We start from the raw sequence: 11,725 nt of genomic DNA, 5'->3' as shown, positions 1-11,725 counted from the left end.
AGAGCCTCCCAACCTTCAAAATCTGACACAAAGGAATAAATTCTACAAGTTCATGTCTTTTTTGTTTTGGTCTGTCTCTGATTGTAAAATGTAGGAAGAAATTTTATGTTCTCAGTTGGGTTGTAGCTGTTGTTTTGTTTTATAGTAGAATTGTAGTGAAACTCCAGCAATTATTCTTTTTAAGCTATTCTAGCAGATGTTAAGCTTATTCTTTGACATACATGATGTTAAGTCTTTTGGAAAGCAAAAAATCAAAATTTGATGATTTCTGATGCATTCATTCATCTTATGCATTTAATTGCAGGAAAAAGAAACTAGATATCTAATTATTTCAAGAAACAACAAAGGATCCTTGAAGGTTGTTTGGGTATGCTCTCTTCTAAACACACAGCAAATATATGGTTAGAAACATGAGAGAGTTTGAATGTTAATGTTTTGATTAGAAATTAGTGTTTTTTTTTTTCATTTATTTTTGTAGATAAGCTTTGGTGATCAAATTTGTTTAGAAATCTGTAACTGTAAACAAATTTAATTAGGACTCTAGAACCATTATTTTATAAATAGTTTTTGTGATGATGTTTATTCTATTTTTTTAATATATATATTTTCTGTGTACCAAACCAATTCATGGCTGTTCAAATTTGATGGCTGTTCAATTTATAATTCTTTGTACATTTGGGTTGTTCCTTCCCTGCAACAGATTTAAAATATAGCAATTTTCAATGAATACCAAACAGCAATAGATTTAATTCTTTGTACATTCGTTTGCTGTTTTAAAACAGATTTCATTCTTAATTTTTGTTCTTCCATTCACTTTTATTTAGATTTAATATTCCTAATTAATTTCTGCTTTTTTATTGCCTTTCTCTTTAGTCTTTTCCTCCATTCGAATCAAGGTTAAAGGTATGGTATTCGTTTGCCTCTGTACTAAATTTCTGAATTTTTTTTTTTTAGTATAGGGTTAACTATTTGTCTATGTACATAAATAATATATATAAAAAAAAATCCTATCGTAATTATTTATATAAAAAAAAAAGATTTACATCAAAGTTAAAAACCTAAAAGAGGCAGTGTAATTTCTCAAAAAGGCATGAGCATCTAACACTGAAAGCACAGTTGGTATCAAGGCCAATTTGTGCAGTTCATTGCAGCCTAATTCACTAGGGAAGCTACCTAAACAGTGTGAGCTAAGTTGGATAATTGATTGATTGGTGTTATTGTTGCTTTCATATGCCTATTATATCTACGGCTGAATTCATAGATAGCTTACCTTCTTCCATTAAGAATTTTCCAATTTTGTTATTACAACTTGAGCTATGTATTTTTTGCTTGCTTATAGAAAAGGATATAAGTGCAATTTATGAAAGTCAGAATAACAATTTGTTATCATTTTTCTTTATTAAATGAAGATAGAAGAAAATTTGTTATATATTTTTTAGTTTTTCATAGATACGTGTTTGTATATGAGTTTGTTTAATTTTATATTTCTGTCTAATTTATTGGTCTCTGTGAGCAAGATGGTTTTCCCTTTTTGGTGACTTTCATTAGCTTTACTTACACTAAGTGTTTTTTGTATTCCTGTTAATCAAATAGTTCGATGAAAGCGATAGATATAAGTGCAATTTATAAAAGTTAGAATAACAGTTTCTTATCATTTTTCTTTATTAAATGAAGATAGAAGAAAATTTGTTATATATTTTTGAGTTTTCATAGATACATGCTGGAAATGAGTTTGTTTAATTTTATATTTCTATCTAATTTATTGGTCTTTGTGATGTTTCCAGCAAAAGGGTTTTCCTTTTTTGGTAATTTTTATTGGCTTACTTACACTAAGTGATGTGTAACATTGGTTACACATTTTTGGATTGGATGTTAGTTTTAGGATGTTGATTATAATGACAGAATTTTGTATAACCTTATACACATTCTTATGCAGTGACCACATGGCACTTTTTAAAGCTTTTGAAGGATAGAAGGATGCAAACCATAATGAAAAGTGTCCTGCCACTTTGCAAATGACAAAGGATATGAGAATGCAATTGTAGATCTATTTAGCATTGACTTTGTAAACAAATTGATGCATGCTAATGTAAGTTCTATAAGATTTTCAAATTTTAAAGCATTTGATTTGCTAAAATCTTATAGTTATTAAAAACTTTCTCGTGCATCGCACAGGTTAGTGACTAGTAAGTTAATAACAACTATCACTTTTTTGAATATTAAAAGTTTAAAACAGTAATATAGTATGTACTTAGATAATGAAAAAAAAAACAAAAAACAAAAAAAAAAAAAAAAAAAAAAAAAAAAAAAAAAAAAAAAAAACAAAAGAAAGAAAGATAGTGCATTTACGTTTGGGGGAGGGTCAGACTTAATAAAAAAGTTGGAGTGTTTCAAAGTTCAAACTCACTTTGCTACTTTCCAATGCTTTGTCACGTGACTACTGACTAAGGGTCCGTTTGGATTGAACTTATTGTTGCTGAAACTGAAAACTGAAAACACTATAGCAAAATAATTTTTAAATGTGTAAATAGTACCGTGGGACCCATTTTTAATATTTTTTAATACATGAACAGTGCGTGAACAGTGCATACACTGTTCATAACAGCAAATGTTGTCTCCCAAAGTCAACAAATGAAGACAAAAAAAAAAAAAAGGAAAACGTAAAACTGGAAAACGTGGACGCAGGATTCAGTTGAATCCAAACGCACACTAAGCTCACAAAACTAAAAAAAAAAGATAAAAGAGAAACAAAGCAGAGAAACTAAGAGCAGCAGATGAAAGTCAGAAGACTTAAAAACAAAGAACAAAAGAGTAAAGAGGAAACAAAGAAGAAGAAGCCTGATCTACGATTCTGCGTTGTCTGCGATGAGCTGGGATTGTTCTTCAGGAAACCAGAATGAGGAGAGCTTGAGTGCGTCTGTGAGAGAGGGGAAACAGAGAGCAGAGAGAAGAGAGGGGAGACGGAGCACAGAGAGTGAGAGAGAGCTAAAGATTGAAGTGAAGAATGTTGCTTAAGTGCGTTTTGAGAACTGAGATAGTTTTGGGTTTGTTATTAAGTTCAAACGGTCAAAACGCACCATCCTAAATCGGCCGTTTCGGCCTAAATCAGCCATTTCGGCAGTTTCGCTCGATACGGCCTGAGTTGGCGTGAATTAGCCCAAGTCTGAGTTGCGTCGGCACCAGTCGTGAAAAAAAAAAAAAGAAAAAAAACATGGCAGGACACAGCTCGACGTGGCACTGACGCGTGGGTAGCAGCGTCCCTTGCACGTCACCTTGTCACGCCGCATCGGATGCAGGTGCGGCTCCTCTGGTGCCGCATCCGTGCTTCCTAGGACAATGGGACCGAGGAAAAATCTTCTCAACCTTTGCTCATTGCGCTCAAGTTGAGATTTTGGCTACATCACTCAACAACCCCAACTCCCAGGACACCTTAGTGTGGAAGGAGAATAAATCTTAGCAGTTCTCGGTCAGAACGGCCTACCACTTGGCATTACGATTGAAGAACCAATCTAGAGTAGAACACTCAGCAGCTCGGGCTCATGGGTCTGTTTGGAAAAAGATGTGGACCTTGAATGTGCCCCCAAAAGTTCGCACGTTCATTTAAAGGGCATGTTCAAATTGTCTACCTACCCGCGACAATCTACACCGACGACGTGTGCAGGTGGAACCCATCTGTGTGTTGTGTAATCAAGAACCTAAAACGGCTAGTCACCTGTTGTGGACTTGCCCTTTTGCAAGGAATGTCTGGGCGTTATTCAAAGGGAGAACACGGAAGTGCAGCAATGAGGTATGTGATTTCTTCCTCTGTTCAACCAGATGCAACAGAAATTGAGCTAACCGGAATTAGAAAGATGGGCTGTTACAGCTTGGGCGATTTGGAATGCAAGAAACAGGTTTTATTTTGAGCAAGTTCAAACCCATCCGAAGACAATTCTCGAGAGTGGTAGTGGCGTGTTTGAAGAGTACCAACGGCTTATGATAGCCCATAATTTAGTCTGATTTAGATGTCTTTCTTATGGCTTCCTGGGACCACTACAGGCGTTGGTGGTGCCCCTTAGTCCAAGGTGGCAAGGTGTCTTACTTGGGCTTCTGTATACTGGTTTCTTATTATCATTAAAATTTTCTACCGTTTATCTCAAAAAAAAAAAAAAAAAAGAATCTTAATTGCTTACCTTGTATTTGGACCAAGATTGTGATGATTTAAATTAATTAGATTTTTTTCTTTTAGATAGGTAAATAGTGGGGGAGAGGTGGGCTTGATGCATAAATATGGATACAAAAAAGAATAATTAATGAGAATTTATGTGACATAGTAACGGTGACAAGGGTAGTGAAAACATCGATGGCAACAACGACAATATAATAAACAATGGCAACGAGAGCGATGGTGTACGTTGTGGACAAAGACAACGGTAGTGGTAACAATAGTAGCAATGGCGCTGTAGTAGAGGGGTAGTGATGATAAAGTATAAAGACTAATAATGATAGATAATATTGGTAAATGGCAGATTCTCTTGCAAGTTATAATATTCGAATTTGAAATTTAGATGCTTCAAAATATCAAATTAAAACTTCGATCTCCATAATTTTTGAATCACCTTTATTTTTAAACACCCAAAAAAATAAAAAATAATAAGAACTAAATTATAACTTTCCATAAAACATCCTCCAATCACAATATTAAAGATTCTATTGAAGATAGAAAATTGGTATCTCTCCTTTCAAAAAGAAATGGTCAGTTCTTTTTTTTTTTTTTTTTTTTTCTTTTTCTTTTTCTTTTTTTCTTTTTAATAATAAATTATAAATTACACCCTTAAAGTTTGGAAATGTTTAGATTTTACACCCTGCAATTTCATATTTTGGAATTTACCTCCTAAAGTTTGGAAGTATTTGGATTTTATACCTTAATGTTTTAGAATTTTGATTTTACTTAGAGTCCATTTGGATTGAACTTATTGTTGCTGAAACTGAAAACTGAAAACACTGTAGCAAAATAATTTTTAAATGTGTAAATAGTACCATGAGACCCATTTTTAATATTTTTTAGGAATAAAGTGGATGTGGGTCTCATGAATAGTATATAAACAGTACTACTACAGTATATGAACAGTACTGCTACAGTATTAATTTTTGCAAAACGCGTGAAAAAAAAAAAAAAAAAAAAAAAAAAAAAAAAAAAGAAGGAATGTAGACGCAGGCGCAACTTTCAGCCGAATCCAAACGGCACTTTAAAGTTTGGAATATTTAGATTTTACATCTTAAAATACTTAAATTCTGAAACTTTAGGGTATAAAATCCAAACACCTCCAAGACTTTATAGAGTAAAATCTAAATTCTAAAACGTTAGGGTGTAAAATGGTAAAATCTAAAATTCTAAATCTTCATGGTGTAAAATCCAAACACCCCTAAACTTTAATAATGTAATTTGCAATTTACCATTTTTTTCTTCTTCTTTTTCTTTTAAACCTTTTTTTCAATTTAGGATTGAACATGAAAGTGATACACAGCATATCTCACTGGAGGGATATATATATATATATATATATATATTTAAAGAATCAAATATGAAACAAGAATGAGAATACTCAAAGGATAGATTTTGATTTATTCATACATACCTGAACAAAACTGCTAAGATAAAGGTCATTGATGGAATTAGGTTGCACAAGGCAGATGCAAAAGCTGGTGAAGTTATTTCTAGTCCGGCATAATAAAGTGCCCTCCCTAACACACCTCTTAAAACAAAATAAAAAATAATACCTAAATAAATAAATTTAGCAACTAATCAAAACTTTTGTTATGCTCATTTGATAATATAATAAGGAAATGACTTTGTGTATTTGGCAAACGCTTTACTCACCCTAGTAGACCCAAGAAGAAGAGATTTCGCACGATTGGTAAGCTAATTTTGCAGTCATTTTTCCTGCAAGGAATATTCAATAGTTAATCATCTAGAGGATTTAATTTCTCTCATACTATGATTTCATTAAGAAAGGCGCCTTTTAATGTGGGAGGGTTTTTTGTCTCAGCCTCTAATTAGCAGGTATTGTCCGCTTTGGCTATGCCTCACGATTTTGCTTAATCCCACATCAGGGAGAGACGCCTCCCATGTGTAGTAGTGGTACACGTGTCTTGGGATCAAGCTTATAAGGCACATGTGAGAAATGCAAGAAGAGCAGTAGTTAAAGCTCCAATAGCTTGTCCATATGTAACAAGCACATAAAGACTCATGCCTTTGTTTAGATAGATCTTGGATATTATGTTGAATCCTGCAAGGCAAACATTAGCGAATATGCAATAGATATATGGTTTCAACTTTTCAGACAACTTCTCTTGCTTGATGTTTCCTATTCCCTCTCTCACACCCTCTCTTTGCTCTCCCATCTTGCTTGAATTTGCATCCTCCTAAGAGCCATCTACATTTTTATAAAATTGGAGAGACTCAATGCAAATTATAATTTTTTTTTTTTTTTTTTTTAATTCCCACATGGACTCCACTTTCAACCAGTGAAATTTGAAAGTGCCTAGTGAATATGTCTTTTTTTGGTGAATGCCTTGCGAACATGTTTAGTGCGCGTACCTACGGTCTCACCTTGCGAACATGTTTAGTGCGCGTACCTACTACGGTCTCATCATGGCCAATTGTTGGATAAAAGCACTAATCCTACCACTCAATTAAACCTTTAATATAATGGTTATTCCACAACGCATTATTTAGCTGACATTTTATGTCACATCTTATCAGGGACGGACCACCCCCCACCAAAAATTTAAAAAAAAAAAAGAAAAAAAAAAAAGAAAAAAAGAAAGAAGCAAGTATATTAAATTTTCGTCCTAATAGCCCCCAAATTAAAATAAAATAAAATAATAATAAAAAACTGGTATACGATTAATACAAATCAATCTGAAAAAATCACCGACAAACTCACATACAATATAATAATAATAATAATAACCGACAAACTAAAAACTACAAAATAAAAAATAAATATGAACTAAAAACCTAATTTACAATTCTCAAATTTTTACCCTAACCTTACTCTTTCTCCACTCAACCTCATCAAGCATCAATGCCTCCTCCGTCACTGCTGCTACAGGGTTTCTGCTATTCTTTTCCTCAGATCAGATCTGGACTGTTGCTACTGGCTGCTGCTACTACTCCTCTGCTCCTCAGGTCCTTGACCACAGTCACACACGGTAAATCTAAGAAATTTCTCTCCCCTCACAAGTTCATATTTTTGTTTTTTTGTCTTTGCTATATTGCTCTGCGCCATTGCCTTAGCCGATTAGCCCTCTTGCTCTACATTTTTTATGAACTGTGGTGAATGTGTTATGTATTCACTGTTGTATTCCAACATTTGTGAGTTGTGGCTTTCCATGGATTGGTCACTGGTGTGTTGTGTCATGTGTGGACCACTGGACCATAGACTAGTTTGTGTTTGTGGCTTTGTATTGACTACTGCGTAATTGTTTGTGGCTTTTTGTGATTGTGTGGAGTGGTTTCAGTGTAACTTTTTCTTTTTCTTTTTCTATTCTTTTTTTGTGTTTTGGTTTTATCTATAAAGAAATAAAGTGGGACCATGACAGTAGGATGTCAGTACTGAATTGTTATAGTGAATTTGTGAGAGTAGTCTTTGGTAGTCACTGTTTTGTCATTTGTGAGTATTGTTAACTGTGAAGACTAGTTTTTGGTAAGTCATAAGTGAATTTTTTGTGAGACCAATTGACCAAGTCTTTGGTGTGATTGTTTTGGTTTTATCAAAAATTTTGTCTTTGTCACTTTGTGTGATGTGGCTAATATTAGTAATATATATAAACTTGTGCTTGTCTGTTTGAGTGTTTGTGATTATTGAGAAGTCCCTTTTTTTAGTTGATGTATAAAACTACGAAATATGGAAATAATGAAATATTTTTTTTTAGTTGGTGTATAGAACTACGAAATATATAGCATTTTGTTGAATATGAAATAGGTGTTAGTTTTTATTTTCATAAAAAAAAAAAAAAAAAAAAAAAAAAAAAAAAAAAAATTGTTTTAAGCTTCCCCCCCCCCCCCCCCGATTCAAATCCTGGTTCCGTCCTTGTGTCTTATGTAAAAGTGCTTAATGACACTATAGGTGTACATCATGATGATCGTAATTTATAATTTACAACAATGCTATAGATACAAAAAATTTCATATATATACTGTGGTAGTTCTAGAAATATTTCTTAGAGTGGTCATTAAGAAATTTAAATCATGCAATATCATATTAAAAAAACTGAATATATCAACATCACATAATTCAAAAAAAAAAAAAAAAAAAGCAAATACATCAAATTTTACAATTTTTTTTACACTATTAAAATGAAAAAGTAAAAAGGAACTGATGAAAAGTATAATGAGAATTGAGAATGGTGATATGAGACTAATAAAGTAAGAGAGTGTCTAAAATATGAGAGAGAGAGAGAGAGAGAGAGAGAGAGAGAGAGAGAGCAATGAATAATATATGCTACAACTATGAGCCAAGCTGCTGAGAAGAGAAGAGGTACTACGACTCCAAAGCTAAGGTAAATAGAGTTGTCAGTGCTATCAAGGAGAACTCACGACCATAGTATCTTTCTTGGCATTTTTATCGAATGTTTAGTTCATTTGTTGTTGTTCATAATATTTGGTAGTCACGTGAACACCCTCACTTACAAGTAGAGCCACTAATATGTGTGTGTATTAAAAATTTTATTAAAGTAGAAAATTGTGATTAGTGTAATATCAATTTCACATTAGATCACCACTAACATTGTCAACTGCCAAAATTAAGGGGCCGTGGCATCGCATCTTGTAATGATGTGTGCAATGTGTGACACATAGGGTAATGGGTGTAAATAAGTGAGTCTCTTTTATTTATCTTTATATAAGTTTAAGTAATCTAAATTATGAATATGCACTTTTTTGGAATTTTTGAAAATACTTCTTTTATTTAAAAAAAATAATAATTTGTTTTTGGATTTTTGGAAGAAACCCCATTTTTAGGATTCATTTTGAAAAATGAATATTATATAGATATTCTAGAAAATATATTTTCCATAAATGTGATATCATGAGATTTTGGAAAGCCATTTTTGAAGAATACAAATTCTCATGAGCTTTTTGGAAAAGTAAATTTTCAATGAAAAATTAAAATTCTATATAGTATTCAAGAAAAAATAATTTTTTTTAAAGGGCTTCAAAATTTTCTAAAATCGAAAAATTCCATGTGTTTAAGAAAAGAATTCTCAAGAGTATATACCAAATTCATTCGGAAAATCATTTTGAAAGAAAATCCAACGATTGTTTGGAAAATAATATTTTGAAGAAAATCCTATGATTCTTTGGTCCCTGCCATCATCTCATTAATGAAAAACAATACTTTTAAGTAGCAGTTTAGTCTATTAGCCATGTTGGCATTTTCCATAAGTTAGATAAAGATAGGGACTAAAATGACAAGAAGTTTAAAAATATAAGGACCAAAATGAAACTTGTGAAAACTTGATGACCAAATTAAAAATAGAACCAAAAATGTTTTTTATTGCCTTTTTTCTTTTAATTTCAAAAAAATGATAAAAACTTGAACTACACTGTTTTTAGGGCTTAACATGATTTGGACCAACGTGGAGAAAAGGCTTAGGTTGGACACTAATAATAAACCTGGCATAATTGGACCTGACTCAATAATCCATCTAAACTCTATATTTTGGTGTAAAAATTGGTTTAATTGTGACTTAACCCATTTTTATGAGTCAACATGACCCAACTTGGTTGACCTATAACTCGACCCATTATTTAAAACTTTTATTTTTTATAAAAATTAAATTAAGACTGGGTCAGTTTACTTGTTTGTTTTGAGTTTTATAGTGCATAACTCAAACTCAATTGAAAATTATAATGTTAGTGCCAAGCCATTATTTTTATTAAAAAAAAATTTATTTAATGTTTTTTAAAAAAATGCCATTCAAATATATACATTTGAACATCATTCAAATTAAATTTTATTTATTTATTTAATGTCATTTGAATACAATGGCCTCAAGAAAGAAATTGAAACTTTTATTTGGTTGTTTGCATGAGATTTGAAAGATGAATAATTGAGGCTTTATTCTTACTTGAATAATGCAAGAAGTAAAAATTTTTGGATATTGAATGACAAAGTGTATGAGAAACATTCACAAGTGTGAAAAGGGTGAAATCGAAGTATCTTAATGAAATTGACATAAATTATGTGTTGGGAAACCTTGATTGACAGAATTAACAAGTTTTAAAACTAAGTTGTTAATTAGATCTATTATGAATAGCTTTTGGTTAAACAAACAAACATCAATAGCATGCACAACGGAATATTAAATAAGGCAAGATATGATTACTTAGGAAAACCAATAAAACAAATTAGTTTCAAAGTAAAAAATTTTGGGGCAAACCTTCCAAAAAGTAATTCACTATAGTAAAGGGAAGTTTAAGATCTATTACAAAATCTTTATCCCTAGACTCTATAATCCCAGTAGATGAACTTATAGTAGAAACTTTCTATCACTTCAAAACCTTTGAACTCTCCAATATATGAATGCTCCACTCACAATCACAATTGGAACCTCCAATTGAATTCAAGAACCTCTTGAAGGTTTTCTCCACAGTAGTAAGTCTATAGTGGTTGCTATGGCTTCAGTTTTTTCACCAATAAATCTTCAAATTTACTTTGAAACTCTTAGGTATAGTGAAATAGAGAAAACTTAGTTACAAAAACCCTAGCCATATAAAAAGGGTGTTTCTCTCTCTAAAAAGCCTTCTAATAGATGGCTTATAATATCCTTTAAATAACTGTTCAAACGGATCTCAATTTGGATTTCAAACAAATAAGTTATGAAGTTTTTTGTGTTGCTGATTTTTGCTGATCCACAATGCTTGATGTATTGAGAAGATCTCAAGAAGGTAGAAGGTTTCTCAATAGATCGAGAGGTATCGAGGAGGTATTGAGACAAGTATTGAGAGGTATCGAGGTACATGCTGAAAATGTGTTGAAAATGCACTTTTTTGAGCTTTTTTTTAGCAAACTTTGCGTCTTTAACTTGATCTTCAATTACAACTTTATGACACATTAAAACTCAATAAAAGACACATAATTGAGCATGGTTTGACAATATGAAAACACATGACCTTAATATTATGGATACCTAGATCTATTTTTTTAACAACTATAGCCAAAAAAGAAAAAAAAAAAAGTTTTCTAAAATAAAAGATGATGTTCCTTGGAGGGTGTTGCTTGATAATGACATAATATTCATAAAAGAAACCATTTATAAATAAGTAAATAATCAAACTTTGATGTATATTTCCAAATTGAAACTGAGTGCTAATCACCATGCATTTAAAATTAAACACATTTATTAGATTATTTTTCAAGATATTAGATTATGAAATAAAATTTCAAGATTTGTAAATTTCTAATATTGTTTTAATCTTTGTCAGATTAGCTGCCAAAAAGGAATTTGTAATTCTTTTCTTTGTTTTGGGATGTTACTATTTTGTTAAAGTGAAACTTGTGTGTTTGTTTTAGTTAAATTTTCAAATGGTAGACTAGAGACTCCTTTGTGTTTATGCAGTTTTTTTTTTTTGTTAGCTATACTAGAATTTGTATTTTATATAAATGAATTTTAAATGAATTCTATGGGGAGAGCAAGGGTGATATATATAAAGCTAAAGTTAAAAGAAAATTCATTT

General features: G+C 31.6%; 1 long non-coding RNA gene across 1 annotated transcript; it reads left to right on the top strand.

Moving 5' to 3' along the window:
* Positions 1-347: 347 nt before the first annotated feature.
* On the top strand, positions 348-2,002 carry LOC115983707. Its single transcript, XR_004090166.1, has 3 exons — positions 348-367; positions 874-903; positions 1,937-2,002. It is a non-coding gene; the product is annotated as an uncharacterized LOC115983707 (long non-coding RNA).
* The last annotated feature ends 9,723 nt before the right edge of the window (positions 2,003-11,725 follow it).

The sequence above is a fragment of the Quercus lobata genome, chromosome 4, assembly GCF_001633185.2.
Source record: "Quercus lobata isolate SW786 chromosome 4, ValleyOak3.0 Primary Assembly, whole genome shotgun sequence".
Classification (NCBI taxonomy): domain Eukaryota; kingdom Viridiplantae; phylum Streptophyta; class Magnoliopsida; order Fagales; family Fagaceae; genus Quercus; species Quercus lobata.
This window is presented reverse-complemented; position numbering and strand designations above follow the sequence as displayed.